Source organism: Peromyscus californicus, unplaced genomic scaffold (assembly GCF_007827085.1).
Source record: "Peromyscus californicus insignis strain IS unplaced genomic scaffold, ASM782708v3 Scaffold_5__1_contigs__length_169319896, whole genome shotgun sequence".
In the NCBI taxonomy this organism is placed as follows: Eukaryota; Metazoa; Chordata; class Mammalia; order Rodentia; family Cricetidae; genus Peromyscus; species Peromyscus californicus.
The window spans coordinates 160,894,936-160,904,139 of NW_026294573.1; the positions used below are offsets into that span (position 1 = coordinate 160,894,936).

The 9,204-nt window shown below is 48.8% G+C and overlaps 1 non-coding gene across 1 annotated transcript; it reads right to left on the bottom strand.

The window, feature by feature from the left end:
- Nucleotides 1-2,146: 2,146 nt before the first annotated feature.
- LOC128097983 (U6 spliceosomal RNA) lies at nt 2,147-2,252 on the bottom strand. The gene has a single exon (XR_008214035.1). It is a non-coding gene; the product is annotated as a U6 spliceosomal RNA (small nuclear RNA).
- Nucleotides 2,253-9,204: the final 6,952 nt, after the last annotated feature.

Here is a 9,204-nt window from a genome sequence, read left to right on the forward strand (position 1 = left end):
TAAACTTTTCACTATGTGTGTCCTGGAGATTGAACTCAGGTTATCAGACTGAGCCCCAAGTGTCTTTACCCACTGGGCCATCCTGCCAGCCCTCAAACAGTCTTTAAATGTCGTAAAAAGTAAGCAGGGCTTACCTTGATTTTGAGGCTGTAAGATCAGGAATGCAGGAGAGAAAAGCAGTGAAAAGCACTGGATCCTGAAGTTTTGTGGGAAGTCGGCGGAAAATTAGAAACGAACTGTTCTTATAGGTCACAGTGATTGGCAGCTTGGCGACAATGCAACCATGAGTCATTTCTTTATTTACTTATTTAGTGGCAGCATCTCACATATTCAGGCTTGCTTCACATTCCCTTTGCACCCAGAGATGACCTTGAACTTCTGATCCTCCTGCCTCCTCTCCATTAGTGCTAGGATGATAGGTGGGAACTACCACATCCCATCTGTGCAGTGGAGCATCAAACCCAGGATTTCACATGTTCAAGGCAAGCACTCTTCCAACTGAGCCACATCCCCAACCGTAAAGAGGAGGTTCTTCGAGCAGATTCCGGGAGAAGTCCATGGCTTTCTTTTTAGTCAGAGTGTATTAGTCTCGCAAGTACCAGCATTTGTGTAAAAATTCAGAAATGAGCCAAGATGGAAAAGGGTTTGGATACTGAATTACAGAATGAAGGGTGTAAACAAAAACTGTAATAAACTGAATGGAGGAGGCATGGAAAATATTTAGATAAAATTTGAAAATCTCAAAGGGATATTTTAATTTTATTTTGTTTTATTCTTCTCTCATATATTACATCCCTACTGAAGCTTCCCCCTCCTCCCTTCCCCCAGTCTCTTTCCTCCATTCCTCCCCTCCCCCAGATCCACCCTCCCTCTGTCTCCCCTCAGAAAAGAGCAGGCCTCCCAGGGACCTCAACCGAACATGACATAATAGGCGACTATACGACCAGACATATACCATCACATCAAGGCTGGATGAGGACCCAGCAGGAGGAAAGGGTCCTATAAGGAGGCAAAAGAGTCAGTGACCGCCCCCGCTCCCACTGTTGGGAATCCCACAGGGACACCAAGCTACTCGGCCATAGCATACATGCAGAGGACCTAGGTCAGACCCCCACGGGCTCCCTGATCTCCGAGAGCCCCATGAGTCCTGGTCAGTTGATTCTGTGGGCTGTGTTCTAGTGGTGTGCCTGACCCCTCTGGTTCTTCTGACCCAGACCCACTCTCCTCCCACCCCACCCCTCCACAGGACTCCCGGAGCACCGCCTACAGTTTGGCTGGGAGATGCTGCATCTGATCCCATTGGTTGCTGGATGAAGTCTCTCTGGTCTCTTTGATGAGCATTTTGCTAGGCTCCAGTCCCAGAACACTCTACAGGAAGGACAAACTGTAGGTTTTGGGGCTGGGTTGGTGTCCCAGTCCCTCCACTTGAGGCCTTGCCTGGTAACAGAAGATGGCTGGTTCAAGTCCTGTGTCCCCCATTCCTAGGAGTCTTTGCTAGGGTTATTTTCATAGATTCCACGGAATTTCCATTGCACGAGGTTTCCACCTTGCCTCTAAAACGCCCCCCAATTCCAGTGGTTTCTCCTATTATCTCCCCTCCAGGCAATTTCTCCTGTTCCCTGTGGGAGATCAGCTCCCACATTTTCCTCAGGGAACTCTTGAGGAGGAAGGAAAAAGAGATTTAGATAGAAGGATAGAGGGGAGAGAAACAGATAGAAACACAGGGTAGCCTCAGGAGGGCCTTTCTGTCTCTTCTAAAGGGCTGTTGATAGGAATGTCAAGGGCTGGAGCAGAAGACCTCCCCCAGCTCAGTCAAGTGCAGACGCTTCCAATCACCTAGTAACCATGCACATGGTCAAGCAATCCTCTAATGCAGCTCTTCTGGGTTAAGCAAGCTCGGATCTCACTAGGAAACCTTTATGGGCCTCCACAACTCCCAACCCAACCTGCCCCCATTCCACCAGCAAAATCTATCCTCTTTCCTCTTCCCAGAGAGATCCATGTTTCCCCCTTGAGCCCTCCTTGTTACTTAGCCTCTCTGGGTCTGTGGGCTGTAGCATGGTTCTCCTTTACTTTACAGCTAATACCCACTTATGAGTGAGTACATACCATGTTTGTCTTTCTGGGTCTGAGTTACCTCACTCAGAAAAATATGGAACCTTCACGAATTTGCGTGTCATCCTTGCGCAGGGGCCATGCTAATCTTCTCTGTATCGTTCCAATTTTAGTCTGTGTGCTGCCGAAGCGAGCACTATTTTATCTTATTTTTAGATAGGATTTCATGTAGTCCAGGCTGGCTTTAGTCTTTCTTTGTATCTAAGGCCACATCTTGTTTCTCCTGCCTCTATCTCCCAAGTGACTACAGGCGTTTCTCACCCTGCCCAGCTTAGAAAAAGATACTTTTAACAAAGGAAGTGGAAAATGGCAAGCAGGTACAGGAATACGGAAACTGAAAAACAAAACAAAACTATAGTTAAGAAAAAGGTAGAGCCAGGTATGGTGGCTCATGGCAGTAGCCCTGGTGCTTGGAAGTGGGGCAGGAGGATCAGGAGTTCAAGGTCACTTTCAGTGACATAGTTAAGTCCAAGGCCAGACTGTCCAATTTGAGGTGCTATCTCAAAATAGCAAAAGTCAAACAAATAACCAAAACAAAAATGGGAAGGCTCGGAGAAGAAAATCATAAACGTAACAGTAGCATATTGAGACTCAAAGAACAGTTGTCAGGTCTGGAGCGGGGGGTTCCGTTACCTTGCAAGCACAAAACCCCGAGTTCAGCTCCCCAGGACCCACACAAAAAATGGCAGGCATAGTGACATTATGAACCCAGCACTGGGGAGGCTGGAGACAGGACAATCCCTCGGGCTTCCTGGCCAGTCAGCCTAGCTGAACTGGTGAGCTCCAGCCAATGAAAGACCTACTGCAAATGAGAAATGATGAGATTTCTGAAGAATGACACCCGTGGTTGTCCTCTAACACACACACACACACACACACACACACACACACACACACACACACACACACACACTTTCAGAAATAAATCCAGGCTGGAGGAAGCATGGCCCAGTGGGAATGCCACACGAGGGCTCTGGCTCAGCCTCCAGCACTAGAAACCAACAGATCACTTCCTAGCCTGCAAAGCGTACAGCTCCCTGAATTGTCGCCCAGTTTCTCCTGTCCCCCTGTGCCTGCTGCCTTCCCTTATGGCAAGTGGAGTCCTTTGAAGGAATCCTTCAGGTGGCAATACGCTGGATTTGACTCTCAACTGTCCTCTGATCTTTCTCCCGGGTGTGAAGTCTCGTCGGAACGTCTGTATCGGTGTCGTTGACATTCACTCTCACAGTGAAACCCAATGGAAAGAAAAAGGGAAGAGAATCAGAAAGAAACAGACATCTCTTTGGGGGGTCTCTTCCCAAAGAACAATGTTAGTGGGCTCTATGTTTGTGTTTGTTTGTGGTAGGGCCCAGCCATGCAGCCTAGACTTGCCTTGAACTCATGATCCTCCCGCCTAAATCTCCTTAGTGATGGATTACTGTCCTGAACCAAGACACCTAGCTTAAGACTCTGTATTTCTTGACTCTGAATCTCAGGGCCAAAGACAGAAGAGTCCTGTTGAACCCAGCCCAATTCAAGCTAGGCAACCTAGAGGGAGGCTTCTGAGACTTTGCCGGCAGGGGGCGCTGCGGCGCCACCAGTTCTGGGGAGGGCGTGGAAGGCAGCCATCAGCAGAGGGAGCCACACAGATTTCCAGGGCATTAAATATGGACAGGCGTGGAGGGCTGCAGGCAAGAGGCTTGATACTAAGAACAACCACCTGGGGAAGGACTGGGTAGACTCTGCAAAGGTTAGGGCGCAGTTAATAAGCACAGTTTTCATGCAGCCATAAAGAAAAATGAAATCATGATACTTGCAGGAAAATCGACGTAACCGGAAATCCTTAGGTTAAGCAAGAGTAAGCCAGACTCAGAAAGAACGTGTGTTTTCTCAAACACAGAACCTAGATTTAAAATTATGTGTATGTGTGTGTACATATATGTACATGCATTCACGTATGTTTGCTTGCAGGTCATAAAACCAGAAAGGGGAACAGGAAAGAGGAGACAGATCATAAGGAAGTGGGAAGTAGATGGAGAGATGGCAGAGAGGGTAAGGGGTACATGTAAGAAGAAAGCAGAAGCTTGGACTAGCTGAGGAAGGAAGAGAACTGACGGAGGAGAGAGGGAAAAATGAAAAGAAATCATGGCATGTGTGAGTGAAGACACCATGGTGGACCCCATTATTTTGTATGTTCACCTAAACAATAATAACAACAATAATAATCATCTCAGACACTGACGAGTTTGGTGCTGAGTGGTTTGACTGGACGTGGCCTGCCCGAGGCAGAGGCGGGCCTCCTTTGGGGGCAGCTCACATTCTCCTCCAAGGACAGCATAGCCTGGGAATCTGGGGATACCATTTGCATTCGAGCTGGTGGAGATCTTACAGGTGAAGCTGCCCCATGAGGTGGTACCCCAGCTCACCACAGAAGTCCTTCTAGAACTTTCCAGAGCATTTCTGAAAGCAATTTAGGCAAAGAGTTTTCATTTTCTAATTTTGTTTTGCAGTGATATTTTAGTGTCACACTCACTAAGGGATCACTGAAGAAGAGAGACAGTGCCAGGGTCGCGGGAATTTCCTGAGGTGGCAACCTGCTTGGCCTCTGAATCCCTGTGTTGTGAATGCTGGGCGACTCCCAGATGTCGCACAGTCAAACAACGCTCAACAGCGTCCTATACATACAAAACATGGCACTATTTATGTCATGTGTTGTACTGAATAGGTCACGTTTTATGCTACCATACCTGCCGTGCATGCAGCCGGCATCTCTTACTGCAAGGATAAAGGATGCTATTGGACACAGTGACCCTTCTTCCTGAGGGGATTCCTCACTCGGCCAGAGGCCTCTCCCTCACTTTGTGCCAGAGATGCAGCAAAGATCTAACCACGGAGTCTCTTCCCTCCCTGCCAAAGCCAAAACTAAGCTGAGAAATGTGTGCCCCTCTGCTCAGTTCCCATTGCTGCTACCATTATCTCTGACGCCAGAGGACTGATTCAACTGCAGATACAGGAGACAGGAGGTGATGGCCGGCTCCGAGGCCTCCCATGCCTCTGGCCTCTGAGAGCACCTGTACTCATGCGCATACACACACCATACACAAAATTATAGATGGTAAAAATAAATCTTATAAAAACACACTTCAAACACCGCGCACACACACACACACACACACACACACACACACACACACACACACACACACAATCTCACCAGGTGTTGGTCTGTCAGCAACAGGAATGTCCTTTGTAAAGCAGTAGCGTGTGGGACAGCTGAGCTCAGTCTTGCCGCCAACTCTCCCTCTTCCTCCCTTCTCTTTACTTTCTCTCCACCCGGCTCCTCACTATGTCTGGCTGCTTCAGAGGTCCATTGATTTGCTCTTTGCTCCAGCCTTCAGTGCGGTCAACCTGGACACCTCTTCCACACTCGGATCCACTCCAGAGGATCTTTTCTTGTGTAGGGGTTCTGAGAAGTAGCTGGCTTCCGTGATGCCCTTCCCCAGAGTTCCAACGAGTATGATGGACTAGATATGTCCACCAGTGTGTTCCCATATGAGAATACCCCTGTGATGGTCAATCTTTTTTCTTCTCTCTCTCTGTCTCTCTGTCTCTCTGTCTCTCTGTCTCTGTCTCTCTCTCTCTCTCTCTCTCTCTCTCTCTCTCTCTCTCTCTCTCTCTCCCCCAACATAATATTTGTATTGATTATTTGGAAATTTCACACAACGCACCCAGATCACACTCACATCCCATTCCTCCCAGGTCCACCCTCCCACCCTTATGCCTTCCTCCAAAAAAGAAAAAAAAATACAGCAGGTCCAATTTTTGTTGCCCATATATTCATTGGAGCATAGCCAAAGTCCCGTTGGCCAGTTCCTTAAAGAAAACTGAGTCATTTCCACCACCACCACCCCCTGCCCTGAATCCATCAACTCTGAAGAGCTATACTTCAACATCTTTATCCCAGTTTTTAAGGACTCTCTTCAATAGCGCCGATTGGTTTCTGAACTGTTTCTTTTGGGGGAGGGAGGTTGTCACAGAAGGCATCGGTATCTCTAATTCTCAATTATGAGTCTGCAGTCATCAACACCACAGCAAAAGAAGCTTCCGTGCCCACAACAGTGGTGGCAGCATGGGTCACGGCCTTCCGCCTGGCCTTTGGCAGCAGCACAGACCACGGAGGTCTTTCGAGGAGGCCCAATCCAGAACAGGAACCGTTCTCAGACATGCTTCACCACAGCCGCCCATCTCTAGTTCTGTCTCTCTCCTCCTCACTCCCTGCTCTTCCTTCCCTGTCCTGCTATCTTTCCCACCTCTCCACCGCACATTTATTCATCAAAGTGATTGCAAACTGCAGTGTGTGCGTGTGTGCGTGTGTGTGCGTGTGCGTGTGCATGTGTGCGTGTGTGTGTGTGTGTGTGTGTGTGTGTGTGTGTGTGTGTGTGTGTGTGTGTATTTGCCCCAACAGCTTTATATACAAATACCTATTGCGATGAATCATTGGTCTGGTTCAAGGTTTCTGGTTTCTGAAGCACCATAAATCCTGGACTATCGCTGAGACTCCTCTCGGATATCCTGCTGGTGCCCAGGGTCAGGGGACACATCTCTCTGTTCTCGGTGTCCCCTGTCCTGCAGAGTCACCGGGTACATTTGTGATGGTGAATCTTAGTTTTCAACTGGATTGGGCTGAGAAGCTCCAAAATTAGTTAGGCCCAGCTCTGTGACGATGGTTCCGGAAAGTGTTGGCTAAGACAGTAAGATCCACCCTGAACGGCAGCAGCGCCCTCCCAAAGGCTGTGGGTTCCGATGGAATCAACGTGGGGAAGGAGGGAATCCAGAAGGCAGGCTTTCTTTCCCAGCCCGTGTAATCCAGGTCGGCTACATTGTGGTCGACTCTGCATGGCTCTTGTTGCCATGATGGGCTATATAGTTCCCAAAATAACAAGTCCTGATAAACTCTTCTCCTTTAATTTGTATTTTGTCACAACAATAAAAACACTAACACAGCCCCCCTGAGTAGTAGGTTAGAAGGATAGCGATCCCTGTTGGGGAAACAAGGGAGCCTGGGCATCTGACTCCGGGGCTTCCTCAGCAGAATCCTCAAGTTCTCTAGTCTCCAGGCATACATTTTCATTGTCTTCGCCACAACTTGGAGACGGGCTGTCTCTGCTCCGTAGACAACATGTCACTGACGAAATCTGAATACTTGTGCGATTGTTTTTTCCTCAGTGCTAGGGAACACATATGCCAGGCAGGGGTTCCATGGGCCACCTCCCCATCCACCAGGGCATGTTCTGATTTCCCTCCCGACAGGAAAACAAGCTCTTCTTCCAGAACAGGAGAGGATGCTGTGTCTCTTCAGATGTCCCGCTTTGCTCGATTCTTTTCTTCTGGTTCCTTTGCTGGTTGGATATCGTGGCTTTAAAAACATGAAGCTTCACATGCTACAGCAGTGACCACCCCGCCTACTTCTGGGAAGACTTTGAAATCCTACAATCCTGGGGGTGACTGTGATCAGTGTAACAGAAAAATAGACTTCAAAGGCAAGGGAAAGCAGTATGTGTACAGACAGACAGACTGAGAAGTGTCCAGAGAGAAGAGAAGGACCGTGTCAAAGGGCAAAGGATAAGGGGCATGATTCCAAGAGTCCAGGGTCCTGAAAGGTCAAGGCTGCCTTGTCTGCTAAGGCTCACATCCCAATAGTGATGTCCTTCACACCCACCAGGACAGGCGCTCCCCACCTTGTTAGTCACCCCTTACTTTTAGGCAGGAGTAGGTTAGGAGGCTCTCTCAGGGCCCACCCTCTGCATACTTCCTCCACTCCTCCTCTTCCTCCTTTAGTGTACTGGGGACTGAAATCAAGGCTCTGTGCATGTCAGACCAGCCCTCCACCACAAGCCATATTCATAATCCATAACCCAGTATTCCATTCCTAGATATTTACCCAGGAGAAACGAAAACAATAGTCCACACAAAAACGCCTATATGGGGCTGAGGATGTAACACAGAGGGAAACCATCTACCTAGCATGTGCAAAGCCGTGGGTTCGATCCCCAGCACTGCCCAAACAAAACAAACAAAACCACAGCAGCTCTGCTTATCACAGTCCCAGAGTGTAACAGAAGCAGCCCGGACATGCATCAACTGGTGAGTCAATAAACTATGGCATATCCATGCAACAGATTATTATTTAGCAACGAAAGTGAATGGAGTTCTGATATATGCTAAAACATGAACCCATTTTTAGTGAAGCAAGCCATTCATACAAACTACATTTTATATGATTCCGTGCATGTGGAAAATCCAGAGTAGTTCCACTTATAGACAACAAGTAGATTTGTGGGTGAGTTTTGGATTCAGGTGAGATCTTACCTCAGTATAGAGGGCTGGAGAAGGCTGAAGGAATCCACTTATGCACCCACACACGTGCAAACACACACACATACATACAAAAAGAAAAAAGAAACAAACAAGAAACAAAGCCTTGGTGTGCCTGTGCTGGAACTCTATCGCGGTGGAGGGTGGAAGTCGCCACCTCTCCATGTCCAGGTTCAGAGAGAGGCCTGTATCGAGGGAGTAAGGCACAGTGACAGAGCAGGACACTGGACGCCTCCTCTGGCCTCATGTGCTCACAGTACTAGCGCACCCGCAGCACACACACTAAATAAATAAATTTATTTTAGTATAAAGTAAAAATGCGGGCTAAAGTGTAGGGGTAGATTGCTTGTCTGCCATGAGTGAAGCCCTGGGTTCAATTCCCAGCGCTGCCGGAAGAAACCGGATCGCAGCGAAGAGTAGAGCGGCGCAGGGCTGTAATCTAGGGCCTTGATTTGTCCGGTTACAAGGAAGAACCGTCGTGTGGCTGGCGGGTGTCGTGGGGGGCACATGGGCAGGGACTTCCTCCGGCCTCGGGGAAGAGGAGGGAGGGTCGGGAGCAGATTGGGTGGAGGAGCGAGGTTTTAAGGGGAAGGCTTAAAGGGGAAGGGAATGGGTGTGTCAGCCGCAGCCAGCCTTCTGGCTTCATGCCAGCCTGTTGCAGCAGCACACCGCCTCCACCGCCAAACGGTGTGGGCCGGCTCTGCCACACTCGGCTGGCTTGTGGCTTCGATTTGC